Source organism: Belonocnema kinseyi, chromosome 5 (genome assembly GCF_010883055.1).
Source record: "Belonocnema kinseyi isolate 2016_QV_RU_SX_M_011 chromosome 5, B_treatae_v1, whole genome shotgun sequence".
In the NCBI taxonomy this organism is placed as follows: Eukaryota; Metazoa; Arthropoda; class Insecta; order Hymenoptera; family Cynipidae; genus Belonocnema; species Belonocnema kinseyi.
In genome coordinates, this window is record NC_046661.1 from 98,927,780 (window position 1) to 98,950,073 (window position 22,294).

The following is a 22,294-nucleotide window of genomic DNA, read 5'->3' on the forward strand; positions in this document are numbered from 1 at the left end:
AGACGTCATTGCCTCTGTAAGTGCTTATTTTGAGGAACTTTCGAAAACGCACTTTTCTGAAGGATTAAAAAAACTTGAAAAGCGATTGACCAAGTGTATAGATCTCCATGGAGATTATGTTGAAAAATAAAAAAAAAATTACCCAAAAAAAATGGTTTTTATACTTCATTCTAAGGACTTATTGAACTACCCTCGTATCAAAGGTTTCATAGAGTCTAATGATTTTTAAAAGATTGCAACAATTACAATTTTTTTAAATATTTTAAAAGTATTTCAATTAATTTCCAAATATTTCAAATATTTTAAATATTTCATAAAGATTTCGGATAGATGCAAAAGATTTAATTAAGATTTCAATGGTTTCCCAAAGATTTAAATAATCTCAAACATATTAGCAAATATTTATAAACTATTTAAAATATTTCGCCAATATTTCAGATAGATTATTAATATTTCACAGAGACATAAATTATTTCCCAAATATTTCAGGTAGATTTTTGGAGAAATTAAAACGATCTGATGAATTTGATAATTCAATTTCAGAGAGGGGCAAATCAATACTTCGCCCCTTCTTGAGCGATTCCTGGTGAATTTCTGGATAGTCATATTCTAATATTGTTACATTTTATGTAACAATTAAATCTGCAAAATAAAAGTAAAAGACTTTTTTAGAACAAGATTATTGTTTCTTTTGTCCAAAAGTCTTCTTCTTTGTATTAGTAAAAGAACATTAAATAATTATCACAAAACGCCACCTAACGTCAATTTGATTTACAGATCTATCCAAAATTCACAAGCAGAAGCCCACCTGTCAGCTGTTTCAAAGGCGTCTAGAAATCTAGTAATTTTTTCGGTAAAATGAGTTTTTGGTCAAATGAAATTTTGGACAAATGAATATCTACCCCTCAAGGGAGAGTTGAAACACGGGATACTCAAAATCTGACTGGCGCCGCTGTACCGGAATTAGTTAAACTTCTATGAGAAAATTATTAATTATTCGGAAGGGTTGTTATTAAGGTTAGAGGAAAATAATTTACACTTTGAAAAACATATACTTCAAAATTTTCATGAACAAAAGAATTAATAACAAATAAAACTGTTCAAACTTTTCACACCCCATGAAAATATCAAAGTTTCGGTACAGCGGCGACTATTGGAGGGGGAAACGCGTCTCAATTCTACCTAGAGGATTTCTAGTACTAGCGAACTAAAATAAATCACAGTGAGTATTGTTTTAAATGCTTGCAACTCCATACTTAAAAGAATCAGAAAACATTTGTAACAGACAAAAATTTGCTTCTTCATTTGGTCGTGTTTTGATCCGAAACAATTGTACTAAAACGTCGTGTAGTGACATCAAAATAAATTAGCAAGAATAAAGCCATCCGAGACTATATTTTTGGAGGATTTTGAAAAATCAATACTGAAAAAAACCTTGAAATAATACTTTTTTTTACTATGAAAAACACAATTTTATGTATTATTTAATATAGTACTTGATTATCATTTGGATGATGTTAATAATACGTGACACTTCCCAGCAAGGGTTCGATCACGCCCATTTTAGCTTGGACTGGAAACTTAAAAATGTTAAATTTTCTGGTATCATTCCTCCCTAGTTAGCACAAAATTTGGCGACATCTTTACGACATCGTTACGACATCTTTACGACATCGTATGTCCATGTCGTTTCGGTGTCTTTATCATAAAGACATCGTCGGGTCATACGATTTATTGACGATATCGTAAAGATACCTTAACGGCATGGACATAGGATGTCGTAAAGTTGTCGTAAAGATATCGTTACGATGTCGCAAAGACGTCGCCAAACTTTGTGCCCACTGGGTAGTCCTGGTAGTAAGCCACCCTGTCTAAAGTGGGCCACTCGAAGGACTGTGTATCTTTTGAAATCTTCTTAAATTTTTGAAATATTTTAAATTCATTTAAATTTGTTATTGGCTCAAACTAATTTTTTGACCTAACTTATGTCTGTCCCGAAAATAAAGTTCCAGTTAGATTTAGAAGTTGGTTAAAATTCATGTTTGGTATTTTTTAAATAGAGCACTTCTTTTTGACTATTATTTTCATGGATCAGTAAAGTTAAGTAATAGCTCGGAAGTACTTTCTTGTTTTTTTTTTCAATAAAAAAATGCAGCTCTATAAGGGTCAAAGGGGCATTTTATGGGATGTACCATATCTTTGACAAATTTTTTTCTTGGAAGTTGTTTTTTTTTTGGAATTTCCTTTCATGTGTCGATTTTGGTATGTATTAGCTCGAAAGTAATTTTTTTTTTAAATATCAAATACATTAAAGTTAAACAGTTTATTGTATTTCCCCTGAACTTCGAGTTGTAGAACTTTCGCCCTTATGCGTAAATTCCGTAACACCCTTAAAATCCTGGAAATCTTTTGGATTTTTGAAAAATTTAAAAAACTAATGAGACTATATGATTTAAAAAAAAATTATTACAGGGCTAAAACATATTGAAATTTCCCTTTTTTTATAATAAATAAAGTATTTAGATCAATAACTGTATAGTTTAATAAAAAGAAAGTTATGACCATTTTGGTGAATGTTAAACAACGACCCGTGATCATATTTCTTGATGATACTTTATAACTAAAGAGAAAATAAACAAAAAATTTTGACTTGTACGATAAATTATCTCATTTCACCCTGGAAGCAAAATATTAGTTAGATCAACAATAAATTATTTTAAAGAAAAAATTCAAAATTCCAATCCTAGAGAGTTAAAAGTAGTTTTCATTCTCTAGGGCTTAAAATTGACGTCAGAGGTTAATAATGAAAATTATTAAGTGATCATTTGATCACGTTGACAAATTTTTTGACAGATGGGACCAGCACGAAGCGATAAGTTACTATAAATTACTGCAAAATTACGACGAATTATCATAATTTAACACAAATTACCAGAAATATCTAGAAAATTTAGAAATTCTTTAATGTTACGAATTTTCATGAATTTCAAAAAATTCAAAAGTATTCATAATTTTCAGAATGTTGCAAATTTTCAATATTTTAACAATTTAAAAAATTCAAGTTTTTGAACAAATTTCGTAATTTATAAATTTACAATTAATTTCAGAAATTTTCAAAATTTTAAATAATTTAGCAGTTAATCATACACTTTCAAAAGTATGAAAAATATTTTTCGATTATTTTGTTTATTTGTATCAAATAAATATGCATATTATTTTTCATTTGCACTTTATATATTTATTATATTAATTGTATATATACTTTAGAATTGATAAATATTTCTTATTTTGTATAATATTTATTGTTTGTATAATAGAGAATACTGTTTGAAAAGGCAATTTCCAAATTCATTTACTCGAATTAAACAATAAAAAAATTACTCAATTGCAAAAATACATTTTTCAGAATGTTGACATTTTCTCCCAAAAGGAAAAAAATGCTTTTTGACTTCCAATATCCAAACATGTAATTCAGATAATACAAAAAAAAAATGAAAATTAAATTTTCGATTTAAGACATATTATCCAAGGGTTGTAAGATATTATTTAAAATTCAATTTATAAATACTGGGCTTTCGTATTCAATTTGATAGTCCATGTGCATAATATCATTTAGAATAGAAATTCTTTTCTATTGTTATACAAATAATAAATAAAAATATGTTTCACTGAGATGTCTGACACTTCAACCATGTTAATATGAACAAAAAATATGTCTGTCTTACAAAAAACGTCTCAAGTCATTAATTTATATTTTCTTATGACTAAATGTTGCGACTTTTAAAACTTCATCAGTTTTAAAAATAAATCTTTTTAATTACGTCATATTCTTTTGTTTATGAATATAGAGTAATAGACGCAGAAACACGAATAGTAGCATGTGGAAATATGATGAAGTTCTCTTTAAGGCGCGGTGGTCATTTGTTCGACCTCTTAACGACATAATTAACTAAATTAAATCGTAGTTGCACGCAAATGGCGAGACTGGCATTAACGTTATGAGATTCAGTGGTGTAATCATCATTAAAGCATTCAATCTCAACAAAGTTTAAAAAATACTCAAGTCACACCGATATTTTGTTTTAAATGATCATAATTATTTTAGTTCCTTCGTGGAAGGAAAATGTAGCTTTCAAAATAAAAGTACATTTTACTTTTAATTAGAATGATCTTTAATGAAAAGACTTGTTTATAAAATTTTTAATAATAATAAAATTCGTTGACTTTGAATTGTGGGTCCTTATACATTTAGAAGATTGGTTATTGACCATTGAAAATATTGAAAAAAGAAAATTTGTTTGTCGAAAAGTAGCCAAATAATGCTATGATACTAATTTTATTTTATAAAACTATCATCAATGTTCATATCTTCATTTAGAAATATCTGAAGCGAAAATTGTGTATAAAATTATTGTTTAGTGTATAGGAAATAATTTTTCAATTTTTTATAATTTAATTTAAAAATTTTATTGCATGCAAAATGTTAAAAGTCATCGAAAGTTAAATAAAATGTTACTGATCCCCAAGAAACAACTTTTATCCACTAATTTTTTATAACCAATTCAATATAATATTCGAAACTCTAAGGTTGGGCTTTAATTCTCTTCAAAAATGAAATACAATTAACATTAGCAATATTTTCCCTGATTTTATGAATTATTTTTAACAATACTCACTTCTGAACTTGAGCAAATCTGACGTTTTTAAAAATTATTACTTAAAAATGTACTGGAAATTATTTTTAAATAACAAATTTAGGTTTTAATGTTTTTAAGGAATTAAAGAAATACTACCACTTCTTGTTTTAAGGGCATGTTCTACGGTGACCACGTGACTATACCATTCCTCGCTTATGAAAATTTTGATTGGTGTTCACCATGTCCAAAGGCAATGATATATCGCTCTCAACCTTTGAGATATAGGAAATAAGACAATAAATTACGTTTGTGTATTAAGTTTCAGTAATAATTTTGAAAAAAATTATCCGAGTAAAAAATAAATGTGTCTAATTATTTTTATTTTTCTTGGTGCTCACCATGTACACATGGATTGAGATATCGTGTTTAGAATTTATAAGATTAAACAAAGAAGCACTAAAGAACGTTCATACACATCAATCTGTTTATAGTTTCATTAAAAGTTTATTTATAAATTGACGAAATAAGATATTACCACTCGAGTTGTAGCACTTTGCAGGTAATGTTTTGTAGTATGCATTTCATAATTTTTTTATATACGTATGTTGAGCACTGGCACAAATTTTGGATTAAATCATCTGAACATTCTTAAAAAATCAGTATAAACAAAAAAATTTCCATATTCGTTGTAAATAAACAAATCAGTATCTGTACACACGTAACCTGTCATTATTTTCGGAGCATTTTTGAGCAATTTCTAATTAAGGAAAAAAAAACTTTTAACGAGGATAAAGTAGAGATCACAAGACCAAGCTCGATTCTGAACATTTTTTTGTTCACCATGGCCAAACGCAAGGATATATCGCGTTTAAACTTTGAAATATAGGAAATATAGGTCACATGATTTCTACTTCATTGCCGCTAAAATTTTATTTTCTTCTCAGCTAGAAATGTCCAAAAACGATTTAGCACAAATTTTGTACTAGTGCTGAACATATGCAAATGAAAAAATCTGAAATGCACCAAAACAAAGATTACCTGCAAAGTGCTAGAACTCAAGTGATAATATCCTATTTTATCAATTTATAAATAAACTAGTGAGCAACAAAAAAATAAAAATAACTTTACACATTTATTTTTTACTCGGATAATTTTTTTTCAAGATTATTATTCAAGGTGAATATACAAACGCAATTTATTGTCTTATTTCCTATATTCCGTAATTTAAAAGCGATATACCATTACATTTGGACATCGTGAACACTAAAAAAAATTTCATAACCGAAGACTGGTTTGGTCACGTGGTCACCGGAGAACAAATGCCCTCTAGATACAAAATAGGCTTTAATAGAATCAGTCTAAAATAGGCTTAAGCAAGACTTTTTTCAGCACAAATCCCACGGTGGAATCACGTGATAAAGTGACATTGAAATAAGAGAAAATAACATGTTAGCTGATACATTCGGGATGTGGTAAGGGAGAAAGAAGGACGAGTCCTTCTGGATAAATACAACCCTTTTGCGATGCCACTTATCTTTTTGGTTTGAATACTCGTTTTGCTAATACACTTGGGTATGGTCTGCTGAGTTCAGACAGTCGAATGCTTGAATGCTCGAATGCGGACACGAAACGAGTCGCGAAAGCGAAAGAGACACTCGAAAGAAATTAAAGAAGATAGTTTAAGACTCCTAAACTGCCGTACAAACTATAGAGATACCCCCCAAGCCCTTGTAAAAGACCGTAACATTTTCTCCGGACCACCACCCTCCGTTACTCAAAAAATTTTTTGTTCGAATCAAATAACAAACTTTACTTGAATTCATATAATTGAATCAAACAAATTTTTTGCTTCAATTAAAAAAAGGTTTATTGAATGCGTTAAGAAATGGAAACTATTTGCCTTATTGATTAAAACAAATAATTTGTTTAGTAAAATTCGTTTGATTTAAATGAAAAATGGACTTTTATTGAATAATGCATTGGTTTAAAATCTGTTTACTCGAATTCATAAAAATATTTGTTTGATTCAAACAAAAAATACAGTACAAAGCAGTACTAAAAAGTGCCGCTTGGCATGCTAAAGTGCTGTCGGATGTTCCTAAGGGACTAACCATTGGATTATGGGGCTAACCAAGAATCTAAATTAATTCGTCATGTGATTTATTTGATGGTATTCGTATTTTTACCTACATGCTTTATAATGATGATTAATGAAATGAATCATGTTCTTTTCTATTATAATTATCATTGTATACTAAAAAGCAGGAACACTGATATATACATTCAATTCAAATGTCTAACTCTGGTTCATTTCTCATTATTCTAATTTATAAATGTTCAATACAGATATGAGAAGTGCAGAGTTAAAAATTAACCAGAATGAAGCATTCGGATCGAATAAGTGATTCTGCTTTTACATATACAATAATATTTATGATTAACAAAAAAATTATTATCAAGCTTATACATTATTTTTATAAAGAATGTTCAATTTTGAGGTTAAGTGTAAAAAAATATTTACTTCACTTGAACAAAATCTTTAATTAATTTTAAAAATGTATATTAAATGTTAACAAGAACTTCACTCATTTTAAACAAGAATTTATTTAAACAAACCAAACATTTAATTCAACCAAACAAATATGGAAAAACAAAAAATTTTTTTGAATCAAACAAACATTTGTTTGACCCCATATTAAAGAAATAATTTGTTTGATTCAAACAAATATTTTTCTCAGTGTAAACTTAGTTATGTGAAATTTTTTTTACTGTGTTTAAAAACGTGAGAGATGTTTTGTTAGTTTAAAAAAGGCTTTTTAAGATGAAGTGCTGTATAGAAATAAATAAAACAATGCTTTGATGTAACACTAAATGCTTTTTAAATATGTTTTTCAGTCACATAAATTACGAAAGATTTTTTAATATTTCAGATGCGCTAAAGAAGAATCTAGAAGGTTAAAAAATTAATTTTGCTTCACAGAGCTTTACAAAAGAGTTTAAGAAATTCGAGCCTTTTTAAGAGATATTTAGGAATTTTATAAGTACGGAAGAAATAAAAAAGGTTGAATAAATTTTGTAAAATGCTAACAAGTTTTAAAATATTTTAAGTATATTCAAAACCTTTCAATTTCATAAAAATATATTTTTAGCTGACTCGTACTTTTCTGGAAATTTTGAAAAATCATTCAAAATGTTGACAATTTTCCTTAAAGTATTCTAAATTTTTTTTGGAATTTTGAAAAAATTTACAAAGATTTTTGAAGGTTTTAGATGTGCTAAAAAAGAATTTAGAAGATTGAAAAAATTTCATTTCAAAGGATTTTACTAAATATGAGGCAAACATTGAGCCTTTTTTAAAGATATCTAGAATTTTTTAAAGTTTGGTAGTATTAAAAAGTTTTTATAAATTTTCGAAATTGCTACTAAGTTTAAAAATATTTTAAATCGACTTAAAACCTTTAAATTCATAAAAATTAATTTCTAATTCACTAGAATTTTTCTTAAAATTTTGAAAAAATATTCAAAATGTTGAAAAATTGCCTCAAATCATTCTAAATTTTCGTTGGAATTTTAGTGAAATTAGACAAGATTATTATTCAGGATTTAAAAAAATTTTAGAGGAAATTCAAGCCTTACTCAAAGATATTTAGAACTGTTAGAAGTTTTGAAAGCAATGAAAAATATATAATAAATTTTGGAAATTCTCCCAACTTTTAAAATGTTTTGAATCTATTCAAAACCTCTTAAATTCATAAAAATCTGATTTTAGCTTACTCGAATTTTTCTTGAAATTTCGAAAAATCACTCAAAATGTTAAAAAAATCCCTTAAAATATTTTTAATTTTTCTAAGAATTTTTGAAACATTTTTTTATACACTTTAAACATTTCAAAATTCTTTTAAAGCTTCTAAAGTCTCGGTATGAAATCTTCAAAAAGAACTGCATTAAAAAAAAATTAATTTAAATGTTTTCTTGGAACCTAAATAATTTTTTCTATTTTCTGGAAACCTTACAAAATTCCTAAAATATCTTATAAGTTTTTATTATCTTTGGATCATTTCAAAATTTCAAAGTATCTTTTAAACTCACTCAAATTTTTTTCTAAAATTATGTATCATGGCAAAATTTGGCTTTAAAAATTTTGATTGTTTTTAAAATATTTTTTATTCTCTTGACGCCCTGCAAAATTGTGTTGACCTAACATTTTTTTAAATCCTGAAAAATGAAAAGAATTTTTTTAAAGTTTCTAACACACATTTTGACATCTTCAAATCTTAAAATTATTATTTTAAAGTTAAACTTAAATGATTTTCTTAAATCTAAATTTTATCTCAAATTCTTCAAAATAAGTTTTTCCCAAAAATCTAATTTTCTCTCCTCTTTGAAAATCTAAAAAAATTTAGAAATTATAGAGTGGTAGTCAGCTGACTAATAACCTGCTTGAGCGATTATTGCTATATAATACTGATGTTTTTCTTTTATAGAAGATTTGAAAACATGAAGAAATTAACAAAATTAATTGTTAAGACCCGTATGTAGGAACTTTTCTTTTAGACTGATTTCCTTCAAAGATGTCCTGAATTAAAAACTACAGTGAAATTTGGAGACTGTGTCGATTTTGGGTCTGGCGCTGGCGGGGAACACACCCGAGAGAGTTCCGCTTCGGATCAAAACGCTGTGGTTTGTTCACGCCTGAATGACCGTCGCACGCTCCCCACTGCTGCTTTTTCTCCTACCTACGGAGCGGTGACATTTCTCAGAGTAGATATATCAAGGGGGATTATATTCGAGTTTGACTATATTTAAAATGATAAATTTTCTTTTCCTAGACCACTATAATACTGCAAATTTCAGTTTTAATTCAATACTTTTCTGGGATCGTTCAAATTGACCGACTTGTAATATGGATGTGCATTATAAAATAAAAGTTTGCTTTATTATATTATTATTTTTTCGTTATCAGTGGAAAAAAAATCAGAACAATTTTGAAATTTCGATTCTTATCCATCATGAGAAAAAATTTCCTTATTAGATGACTATGCTCGAAGCTTTTCTTTATTTCGGATTTTTTTTAAATGTCTCAAACTGAAGGTCTTGACATTGAAAAATAAAGTGTGCATTCAAGAGATTTCGTTTTTTAGAAAAATATATCCTGGAAATTGAAGCCTTATCTGGTTCCAGAATCCGGTTAAAACTCCCTTCAGTAATTTAATTTATTAAATCAGGAATATCTGATTTTACTCCACTTTTTCAAAATTACCCTGTTGGACGATACTCAATTATAAAGTCAGAGAAATTGTGTTTGTGTAAACTATTATTGTTTATTTTTCGGGCCAGTAAAAGTTTTTAATTAAAAATGTTGAAAAACGATCTAATAAAAACTAAATGTCACACAGAATAGAAAATCGAATTTGCTAATTTTATTAGAGCGACCACCATGAAGGGAATTTTAAAGGGGCAGTGCGTGGGTTTGATGAATATGGGGAATTAACTCCAGCTATTTTTTTTCTCGTGTATTATTACAGATAATTACTTACTTCAAGTAAAGATCTACCGCCATGGTCAGTGGGTAGATCCAATGCGTGGGAGACCATCAAAATGTCAATTCGGTATCGATTTTTAGATATTCAATCTATTCTAAGAAATCAGATTGGGTCTGATTTCAACAGATCCGTTTTTGGATTATATTTACGTTTGGAAAGAAATTTTCTGAAAATAGAAGAATATTTCATTTTCAACTTCAAGGTCGTTTATAATTTACATATTTGTACAAGTAAATACGATGGAGTTTTCAAAAAGCTTTGAAAATTATAAATGGTATAATTCCTTATATTTTTATAAATAAATTCTTCTGATTTGAACAAAGTTTTATAAATTTAAATCCATTCATGAATTTCATGCATTTTTTTTATTGAATTCACATGTTGCAGAATATGGTCGAGGAAGTGATCCTTTGTTTCCTGATTTGAATGTGCGTTGGTGAAATCAAGATTATTTTGTAAATTACTTTTATAATTTATATAACGTGGTATTTAAAAAAGAGCTGAAAATATATTTTCAGGTTTATTAAATTAAACTTCCGACGCAAAAGAAATTACATTAATTTAACCACCGAAGAAATATATCGAAATAACAACTGCTGAAAAGTTAATAGTCAACATTTGACTCCCGCAGATTGTTACATTCTTAAATTTATTTGTACTAACTTCTAATGACAATTCATTGAAAATTGCAGATTTATATTAAAAGATAATTATTTTTAATTGAATAGTCTACTATTATAATCTTTATTTATAATTCGTCTCTTTTGGTTAAAAAATCTACTATTTGGTTAAAGATTTAACTATTTTTTTAAACTTCTTTTTCATTGAGCTGAAAATTAATTGTTTAAACTGGAAATTTAAATATTCTATTTTTGGTTAAAAATTTAACTAGGCCAGTGTATATTAGACATATCAGAAATAGTGAGGGGTGGCTTGATTTTAATAAAACTTTGTGAATTTATAGTGTCAGACTACAACTGTGGAACGAACTTTTATGGAACTTGAAGTTATTGTAGACAAAAGCATATAGTTTAATATTGTACTACAGAAAAAAAATGTTTAAAATTTTGACGAAAAAAAATCAAAAAATTTTTTTATTCAATTTTTTGTCAATACTGTACCTAATCATTTTTGTTTGATTATAATATATAAATAAGATATAAAGATAAGATATAAAAAAGGTATAAAGAGTAATTGGAAACTGCTAATAAATCACTCCAATTAAAGCAAAAATTATTATTTAAAAACAAAGTTGAAAATTGTTTTATCTAATTTTCTGGTAAATAATTTTTTTAAAAAAGATTTTCAAAATCATTTCAAATGGCCCTAAATAAATTTAATAAATAACTAAAAATAACTAAAAATAATGTTAGGTGTTTTAGAGTTAGGAGGAAATAGTTTATAACGTTATAAACAAATTAATGAGCGAAAGTGATTTCTTTCTGATTTTCAACAATTAGATCTTAGAAATCTAAACAAATCTAGATCCAAATTCTTCTAAAGATCTAGAAATCTACAGGTTTGATAAGAAAAACAACAGATAATAATGTGCGATTATAATTAGTTAAAAAAAGCGGATTTTTCACAATTATTCAAACAATTTTTGCGAACAAATATACATTTTGACCATTTTCTAATAGGCTTAATTTGGTGGCTAATGAATAGGCTTTTTCACGCTATCCACTAGAAAGCCTTTTCATAAAAAAAAGCTTAAAATGTGAATTTGTATATAAAAACTGTTTATTTAATTAACTATTTTTGAAATTTAAAAATACGGCAAAAATGAGTCCTTGGCAAGATATTTCTAAAAATTTAATTATTTTATTATTGGTTGGGAATTGATTGTTTTTGGTTGAATATTTAACAATTTGGTTGAAAATGTATGAATGCTACTGTAAATTCATCTTTTTTGGTAAAAATAATAATTTTTAATTGAAAATGTAGCTGATTTGTCTTAATCTGAATTTCTTTCAAAAAATTCATTTAATTAAATGAAGATCCATTTATTTGAAAGAAATGTAAGTATTTTGTTAAAAATACTTTTGCTTTTGATTGGAAATTTCACTTTTACACTTTTGGTTGAAAACTGATAGTTTTTATTTGAAAATTTGACAATTTTTGGTTGAAAATTGATGCATTTTGTTGTAAATTCTATTTTTTGGGTTAAAAGTCAATTTTTAAAACTAAAGATATAAATATTCTCGTTTTGAAAAATTGGATGTTAATGATTTTTGTCTACATGGTAAAAATAATATTTTTTGAATATTGACTATAAATTTTATAAGTTAAGAAAAGTTATTTCTAAATCCGCTGGGATCCGAACCCAGGTCTTTAAGAAAGACCTTTTTCGGATCGTTTTTAGTTCAAAAATTCAAGCATTTGGTTGAAAATAAATCTTTTATGAAATTTTAATTGATTTACAGAGAAACCATTTTCTGGTCTGGAAATTCAACAATTGAGGTGCATTTTTTTCGCTAGAATTGACTGAAAAATCTTTCCTGTATGTGATGACAAATTAAACTATTTTCTTGAAATTTCCCTTATTTGGTTAAAAATTGATTTTTTTAACTGAAAATTTAACTATTGAATTTTTGGCTGATAATCAAGCGGTTTTGTTTAAAAATTCAATTTGTTACACATTAATTTTATTAGTTGCAGATTAAACTTTTCTGTTGAAGATTTTTTTCTTTATTGTTTAAAATTTTTTCTGTACAGGAAATTTAATTAATATATTTTTGGCTACGAATTAAGTGTTCTTAGTTGAAACCTCAATTCCCCATTTTGTAGTTAAGGATTCATCTTTTTTAGTTAAAAATTTAACTAGGTACTTTGTTAAAAGTTGAACTACTCTCTTAAAAAATAATTTTCTTAGTTCAATACTGAACAATTTTTTCAACAATTTTTTTTTCCATAATTAATTTTTTCAAACAAAAGTTTTACTACTACATTTTTTATTGACAATGGATTGTTTTTTGTTAATAGTGCAACTAATTAATTTTGCATTGCGAATTAATTATTTTTCTTTTAAAATTCCTCTACTTAGTTGAAAGTTGAACTACTTTGTTAAACACTCATTTTATTTTTTGAAGATTGAACTATTTTATTAAAAATTGGTTTGTTTTTATTTAAAAGTATTTAAAATTTTTTTTGTAAATTCGTATTTTTTTGAAGTAGAAAATTAATCGCCTTGATGAAGGGTCGAACTATTTTGTTGAAAGTTAGTTTTTTTCTTTTGCTTAAAAAATTATTTGTTTTTAATGAGAATTTAACTATTCTATTATAGTTGAACAATGATAGTTTTAATTTGCAGTTTGTGTATATAATTCAAAATTAACTGTTTTGTAAAAAATTCAAGTTTTTGGGATAACAATTCAACTGTTTTGTTTAAAAGACACCTTTATGGGCATAGAATTAAATTCTTTTATTATAAAATTCAAATATATGGTTGAAAATAAACTTTTTGGTCAAAAATGCATATTAGAGAGAAGAAAATTTAACTGTTTTGTAGAAAACTCTCCTTTTTAGTCTCTCTCCTTTTTAATCTGTTTTGGTAGATAAATTAATTTTTTTTCAATCGTATTTTTTCACTTAATTTTGCATGGCGTCAAGAGAATGAAAAATATATTCTTCAGATTCATGGCAAAATTGCAAACGATTGTTTCTTGCTAAATTCTAAGAGCAAACTGGAAAAGATTACCAACAAAATTTAATTATTTCCTAAAATTTTGAAAAAGAGTATAAGAGATTTTAAAACCAAATGTTGCCATAATATATCACTTTAGAACAAATTCAAGTATCTTTAGGAGATACTTTGAAGTTTTGAAACGATTTTAAAATAATAAAAACTTATAAGATATTTGAGGAATTTTGTAAGGCTTCAGGAAAATGAAACATAAGTCTTCAGGTTCCTGGGAAAAAATAAAATAATTTTTATTTTGAAAAATTAATATTAAGATATATTTCTAAGTTTTTTAAAGAAGAATCTGAAAGATTTTAAGAAAATTTTTTAATTATTGCGAAATTAAAAAAAATAAAAAAAATTTGAATAATTTAAAAACATTATGAGGTTTAACGATTTTGAAAGGATTAAAACAAGAATTTTTTAAAGATATATGTGAACATTTTCTATAATTTTTTATTTTGAAAATATTAATCGAGGAATACTTAGAAGGTTTGAAGAGATTGAAAAAATATTAGGCTGTAAAAGATTTGAAAAAATGCAAATTTTTAAAAAGATTTCAAACCAAAACAGAAGAGCATTTAAAAGAATTTTGAAAAGTTTCATGTATGTAAGAGCTTTTGAATACATTTAAAATGTTTAAAAAGTTGGAGGCACTTCCGAAAATTTATCAAATATATTTTATTTTTTCCAAACTTTTAAAATTGCTAAATATCTTTTGATAAGTCTAGAAATTTTCATACAATTTTTTAAAATCTTGTAAAATAAATTTTTTTTATCTTATAGACTCTTTTTTGACATGTCAGAAATATTTAAAAAAACTTTTCTAATTTTATTAAAATTCCTAGAAAAATTAAAAATATTTTAAGATAATTTTTTTAAGTTTTTATTATCATCAAATATTTTTTATTTGTTCATAATTTCTAAAAGTCGTGAATATCTTTTAAAAAGGCTCGATTTTTTTCTAATATTTTGTAAAGTTTTGTAAAATAAAATTTTTTAATCATCAAGATTCTTTTTGACACATCTGAAATATTCAAAAATATCTTATAATTGTTGAAAATTCCTAGGCACATTTAGCATATCTTAAGGCCATTTAGAAATGTCCGAATTTACCCCACATGTTCGAAATTATTCCCGTTGCCGATATATACTAAATATGCCTTGAATTAAATTTCCGCGATTTAAAATTGTTTCCTTTGGCAGCAAAACGCTTGAAATGAAAATTGTGCTGTCCAAACGGGGATTAAGGGGAGTGAGTCATGACCAATGACGTAAGCGGTTCAAGACGCTTATGGTCAAGACCTAAAATACGCGACCTGCATATACATATAAGAGCTTAAATCTTTCTTTCAAACTGATCGAATTCAATGACCGAGAGACAGGAATAAAGCTGAAAACATTTAATCAACTAAGATAAAAGTTATTTAAGCTGAAAGTCTCCAGGGAAAGCTTTTATTAAAGAAAAATGTACTAGTTTTTATATTTTAAAATACATATATAGTAGGGTGATTCATTTTATAAGGTAAAATAATAATTTTCAAATCTAAATACACATTAGCCTAAGTTTTATCTTTTTAGTCAAAAAATCTATAAAAAAAAGAATCGCATGTGATGTTAATTGTTACAGAAAAATATAAAATGGATGATAAAATTTCATTAAATAATTCACGATGATTATGATATAAAAGGTGTAAGTTTACAGGTATGAAAATGTAAGATGCATGTATTTTCAAGAAATGCAGAAAATAAAAGCAACACAAAATTTATGAAAAATACAAAACTCAAATGAAATAAAACGGGTTCAATTTGTGCGAAAATTATTATTTTTGTTTTAATTAGAGATTAATTCTTGAGTTCAAGGATTTTACTCAAAGTAAGTTCAGTGAATAAAAAATGAATTAAAAATGAGCAATACTCGGTTGTAATCAAATGGGGGCCGTCGAATCAATATATCAATAATACATGAAATGTAGTTTAAAGTTGTCATAAAATTTATTTAAACATTTTTATTCAGTTAAAACATTACATTCATAGATTTAATTATTTTTGAATAATGTTTCAGTATTTTATGAAGCATTTAAAAATTATAACAAAATAATTAATTAGAGAAATATCTCTTTGATTTTTAAAATAAAAATTTAAGAATTCTAATTCTTAATTCCCCCAGTATAAGAAATAATACGTTAACTACTTTTGTCCTACTTTTCTTCATTTTTTAAAAACTTTTTTACATTTTTCTGAATTTTTTTTGCATTTACGACCCACACGTGCTACTACAAACCCAGTTAGCATACACCAAACTGATAACGCGCTCAGAACATATCGTAATACATAAAGAAGAATGTCGTATTCGCAGTTTCTGCAAGTATTATCATAAATGGTCATGAAAACTGACAGTTAATTATAAACGGAAAACTTCGAAATGAGAAATAAAACATTCATAAGTTTATGTTTATATTATATATATAAAAAAAAATGGTCTTTGGGATTATTATTATTACTAACTATTCCTTAATATACATATCACGGTGAGTCTGAACTATCATCAACATTAAAGTATTTTAAATCAAAGGTTCTTTACAAAAAGCATCTTCCTCATCATTAAGTAGCAGTTAAATTTAAAATTTAAAGTGGGTAAATTTAAAATCTTGAAGAGATTTAAGTAAAAAATTAAATTAAAAAAATGTTCTCCAATTTTCTTAAGTCTTTTTTAGTTTAGTTTTTTCTTTAGTATTGCACCCGAGAGAAAATTAAGTCACGATGTTGAAAAATATTTTTATAATATGAGAGCTCCCTATCATATAGGCTTTTTGTTAAAAAAAGGATAAATTTTTCGTAAAAACCGTTAAAAAAATTAAAAACGTTGAGCGTTACAACTTTACAACTAAAAATCGTTTACAAAATATCTAAAATAAATAAAGTATGAAGAAAATTTGAGTGAAAAATTGTTTCAATAACCTTATTGAAAAAAACTTTTCTGCTATACAAAAATTTCTATTACACACACAGTTAATTTATCTGATTCTTCTATGACACTTTCTTACTTAGTTTTGACTGGAAAATGAAGATTCCTAAACAGTAATTTGAAAAATTAAAGTAAAGCATTCAACTTTGCTTATTTCAAAAAGGTTTCAACGCTTTTTCTTAAAATATCTGAAATTTTTGAAAAATATATGAAAGTAATATGCAATAAAGTAGTTTTCAATTTAGATAATAAACAATAATTTAATATATGGTAAAAATTTTTCTTACATCATAATTTTACGTATTTTAATAAAGGGCTTGATCCTTTATTTTCGTTTAAAGTGAAAAATACTTCAAAATCATTAGAAAAATGTATTCTGTAAAGAAAATTCCAGTGCTAAAACTTTCAGATTAAAAATGATGACTTATATTTTGAGGGGTCTAAACTTGAATAAAACCAAATAATACTAACAAAATATTCAATATTTTTAGGTGTTATTTTTTTCTTCAAAATATTCCACGAATTCGAATTATAAGTATAATCCAATGTTTATTGTTTTAAAACCTTAAAATTTGTATTTCGTGATTCGAATACAGTCTTTTTAAATTTAATAAATAAAAGAATTGTATATAAGTATATACGACGATTTGATTGGAAAAAAATGAAAGTAGATTTTTAGAAAAAAAGCACACTTATATTTTTGTAAATATTTTGTTAAATTGAAATTTAATGTGGAAGACATCCTTTGAGTTTTAGGCAAAAGCTAAACAATCTTTTGACTGGAAAATCTTTGCTTTCTTAAAAATATATTTTTCGATTTTTTTTGACAATGCAAAATATCGCAAAAAAGAGAGTTTTTTGTAAAACTCTTTAAACGAGATAATTTTTCTTAGCATTTTCTCGAATCTGTCGCTGTTTTTAAGAAAAATGTTAAAATTCAATTATTCAAAAAAAAACTCTTCTGGTAAAAATTTTCTAATAAATATCGAAATTTTATATTTGCAAAAAAAATCTTCGGGACTTTATAAAATTTTGACGAAAAAATGTATATTTTTTTATTTAATACTTCAAAATTCAAGCATTCGTTATTTCGGGGACAATTTTTGTTTATTAAATCAGAAATATAACTTTTGAGTTGTTTTTAACTGGATTGATAATTTTAAATAAGTGAATTTTAATCATCACATATGTTAAGCAATTTCTATATTTATATCATCATACAAAATATTTGAAAAACATTCAGTGTTACATAAAAATATAGTTTTATTTCTTTCTAGAAAACACTTTATTGAAAAACAACTTAATATTACTCAGAAAATGTATATGATGTTAAAAAAAAAAAATTACGTAACAGCAGGAAATGCTCAGAAGAAACTACAGTCAATGTATCAAAAAAGTTAAAAATATATACAATTATATTCAGAAAAGGGTTCAACTCTAATTTCTCATTATGATTTTATATTTTATTTGCGACAGGAAATGATGAATGCGTTTCCTGTCATTTATTATCATAAAAGTCAACACAAGATGATATTAAATTTATAGAAAAAGCTCATCATTTCATGTAGGAGTTGCAAAATCAGTCACTTTTGAATGTATTTTTATTAATTTAGGTAGCCAGAAGTCATCAATTTAAATGTATAGAACCCCTGGTGCAACATTTCTACAACTGTTGTTTTGTGTTCAAACTTAAAATATATACTTTTTTGTAAAAAATAATTATTATTTAACAAAAAATAAATACAATTAAATACAAATAGATAATTTTTGCTTGTATTTTATTGCAGAGAAGAAAAAAAAACTAATAATAATGTTTAAGTTTCTACAATCGAAAAATTTGTATAACTTTTTATTATTATTTTTTTAATTTCTTGTAAAAATCTATAAGGTATTACTAAAAACTAAACAAAGTTACATTTTTTAATTTGGATCTGTCATCTTATAAAAACACTTTTGATTATATACGTGAATTATTTTATAAAATTACAAATTTTTACAAAAGGTACAAGATTTCATCAAATTTGAAATATTGGAAAAATGCACTTCAAATTATGTTGTAAGTACTGATAGTATATTTAGAAATGTAAAAATTTAAAATTACAAAAAAAAGCATTTTTACAAGCAATACTTTTAAAATTCGCACTAACGTTTGACTTGTACCTTATTACTTCCAATTTTGGTACAATATTTTATACATAAGTCTCTACATGTATCAATAAAAAATGAAAAAAAAACAACTTATAAAATAATGTAGAACAAAAAGAAATTTTTTTAGATGTAATAACTTTTTTTTGATTTGAAAAAAGTTACACTTTTACCAAGGACTTTGGCTATCATAATAAATCACAGATCAAAGAGAAATTTCAGTAATGCAATTTTCTTTAAATTGAAATTTGACCTAGATATCGACATCTGTCAAACGTAATTTTAAATCAGAGATGTTCTTTATTTTTATAAATAATATTATATTAATGAATTCAGGCAAGAAAATGATTTTTATAAAAAAAAAACTTATTTACAAGGGTGTTTAAGTTTATTTTGCAAGATGCCAACATTCTGTGACACAGTCCTCATCTTTAAAGGTTTTAAGAAAGTAAAATAATTCCCTTAAGATTTCTGGGAAAAGTGTAATTGAGTTTTAATTTTTAAAAACTAACGTCAAGCGATTATTAAAAAATGATGAATTTTTTAATACGATTCATAAATAACAATTAAATTTTGAAAAAATTCAAGAAAATTCAAGACATATTTCGAAGTTTTGAAAAGATTCCCAAATAATGTAAAACTTAACAAGATTTCAAATCATTATTAAACAAAATGTAGATTTTTAAATTTGAACAAAAAATTTAGAAGCCTTTCAAGAAATACGATTTTTAAAATTAAAATTACTAGAAAAACCAAAACTGTTTTTTTTTAATTTAATTTTAAAAGAATATGTAAAAAGATTTCCGAATTTTTCACAAAAGAATGTAGTAGATTTTAAGAAAATTTTGTAATCTGGCAAGATTTTCGAAAAATTGTAAGAAAAATTCGAGTTTCAAGATAATGGAAAAGCTTTTATTAGATTCCTGAAAAAATTTTAAATTATTTTTTCCAAACACATTTTTAAGAGAATATTTAAAAAGATTTAAAAACAAATTTTAAATTGTAAATTCATGTTTCTAGATTTAAATTTATCAAAATGAACTATGTATTAAATTTTGTTCTAATTTTGCAGTTTAACGGCTTTATTCCAAAACTTCCAATTGAAAAGTGTTAAAAGCTTATATTTTATACGCATAATATATTGAGCATTTGAATTAAAAAAGTTTTAAGCTTCAATTTTTTTTAAGGTTTCGATTTCTAAAGTATTTTACTTGAAGTGTTCTAATTTGCAGTTAAGTTTTTATAACTTTAAATTATAAAATTTTTATCTACAAGATTTTGAAATTTTCTGATTGAATTACTGTGTTCAATTCTTTCTGAATTGTTAAATTTTTGTATGTAGTCAAAAAGTTGTTCTTTTTCGACCTTGGGTGACAAATATTAAGAATAATATAATGAAGTTTAATAACAATTATTTATTATTATCTTTTAATGTCCCAGGTGAAAAAATTATATGCAGATTGTGTAGTGGACAAAGTAATGTTATTTTTAATCAGACCTGTAAATTTTTGCAGATTCTAATAGTTGTAAATTCTTGTAGGAAATTAAAACGATCATTAAATACAGCTATGTACAAACAAGTATAATATTTGTCTGGATAATAGAACAAATTTATATTTTTCTTTTATTTCGGTTGTAATTAATTGCGTTTGTAAAATACTCTAAAAATGGTTATAGTTTTTTGGTACCTCTTGCAAAAGACTTTTCCACCAGGAATATTATTACAGTAATAAGTAAAGTATAAGAAAAAATCTGAAAAGTTCAACTTCAGTCATAATTATAAAATCTTTTTTGCGATGTGTTCAGTAAACAAAGGTTTAGTTAGTTTGTCGTGTCGTGACATTTAATTTGATTCTTGAGCGCACTTCACTTTCAAAAGAAGGAGAAGTCTGCTGAGCATTACTTTCAGAATTTTGTATCAACTTTAGCACTCGACTATCTCTCATCATGCGAATAACGGCTTTAATCTTTAAAACTTGAGGAAATAAATGCCCCCTTAAAATAAACTCATTACTTCAAATTTCGTGCCATTTTACTTGACACTTACTAATCGAACACTGAGCAATCCATGGATGTCTCTCGAACTGCATAATCCCATTAATGACGCGAAATTTCTCAACCGAACTTAATTTTTTCATCGTTTTTTTTTGTCGTCCCACTTTTAAACTTGCTTGGTACTTATCTCATTTTACTGTACGAAAGTGTGAGATTGTTCTCGAGATTCCTGTTCCAGATGTGATTAAGGTGTGAAATTTTTTTTTTTAATTGCAGATCTATAAAGATCAAGAGCTATTTACTAATTATATAAATTCTCCACAGGCAGGTGAAGTCCAATGATTTGTTTTAAACATTAAATTTTTATATCAAAGTAAATATTGTCTTGGTTATTTATTTGATAAACAAATGAAGTAAAGATGATAAATAATTATAATACCTTCAAATTTTGTATAATAAATTAGTTAAATTTTGAAAAGTGGTGATTTTTATTACAAATTTAGACCTAGGGTCTGAAGATAAATGCTTTTTACAAAAAAACGATATATATAGAAATACAGCCCATATAAAAAATAGCACTTACACTTTGTATTAGGCATAGACACAGCTACACTTACTAATAATGACAAAATAACACAATTATCAATAAAGAAATATTTAAAACTAGTTTCAAAGTCCTTTTATGCACTTTCATTGTCACAATTTATACTAGTATTTATACTCATCAATTAAGAAAAACAATTTATTGTAAGTTGGTGATCGAAATATGGTTCATACAACGAGTTTTCGGGAAAAACGAGATTCAGTTTTATTAATGCAAAATTAATAAGCTCTAGATAACTTCCTTACTGTATTGAGGACTAATTAATTTATTATTGACGATTGGAAAATTGTAGCACATCTTGCAAATTTCTTTAAATTTTATTAGATAAGGGGGGGGGGGAGGAAATTATAAAAACTGACCTCAATTAAAGGAAGCTCTGTTGAGAAAAAAGGAGAGTGATCGAGCAGGACGTCCTCGCGGAAAGAGGACCGGTGTTATACTGACAAGCAGACAGCTGTGACCCTCACTCCTCGGTTCCTTGCCAGTTCCACGTTCCTTTTAAATTTTATGACTTCAGAAAACGACGACTTATTCTTACTAAAATGCATTTTAACTTGACCTCTAAATTTATTTAAAACCTTTTCACATTCTCATCCAAATTGAGAAAGTATTAGTTTTTTGCATGAACAAAAATTTGACAGCCTTAAACACTTTTTTGTTTCCTTTCATTTCCCAATTTTGTAGTTGCAAGTATTTTAAACCCCTTAAAGTTCTCACCTATAT

General features: G+C 25.8%; 1 protein-coding gene across 3 annotated transcripts in view; it reads right to left on the minus strand.

The window, feature by feature from the left end:
* LOC117172702 (trichohyalin-like) overlaps positions 1-22,019 on the minus strand; it is a 113,919-nt gene extending 91,900 nt beyond the window's left edge. For 2 of the 3 annotated variants that reach the window (XM_033360863.1, XM_033360857.1), the window contains exon 1: positions 21,931-22,019. The gene's annotated coding sequence lies outside the window, so the exon portion shown is untranslated. Of the gene's footprint in view, positions 1-10,174; positions 10,312-21,930 lie in introns of those variants that run through there. The other variant, XM_033360858.1, reaches the window with a different exon arrangement.
* Positions 22,020-22,294: the final 275 nt, after the last annotated feature.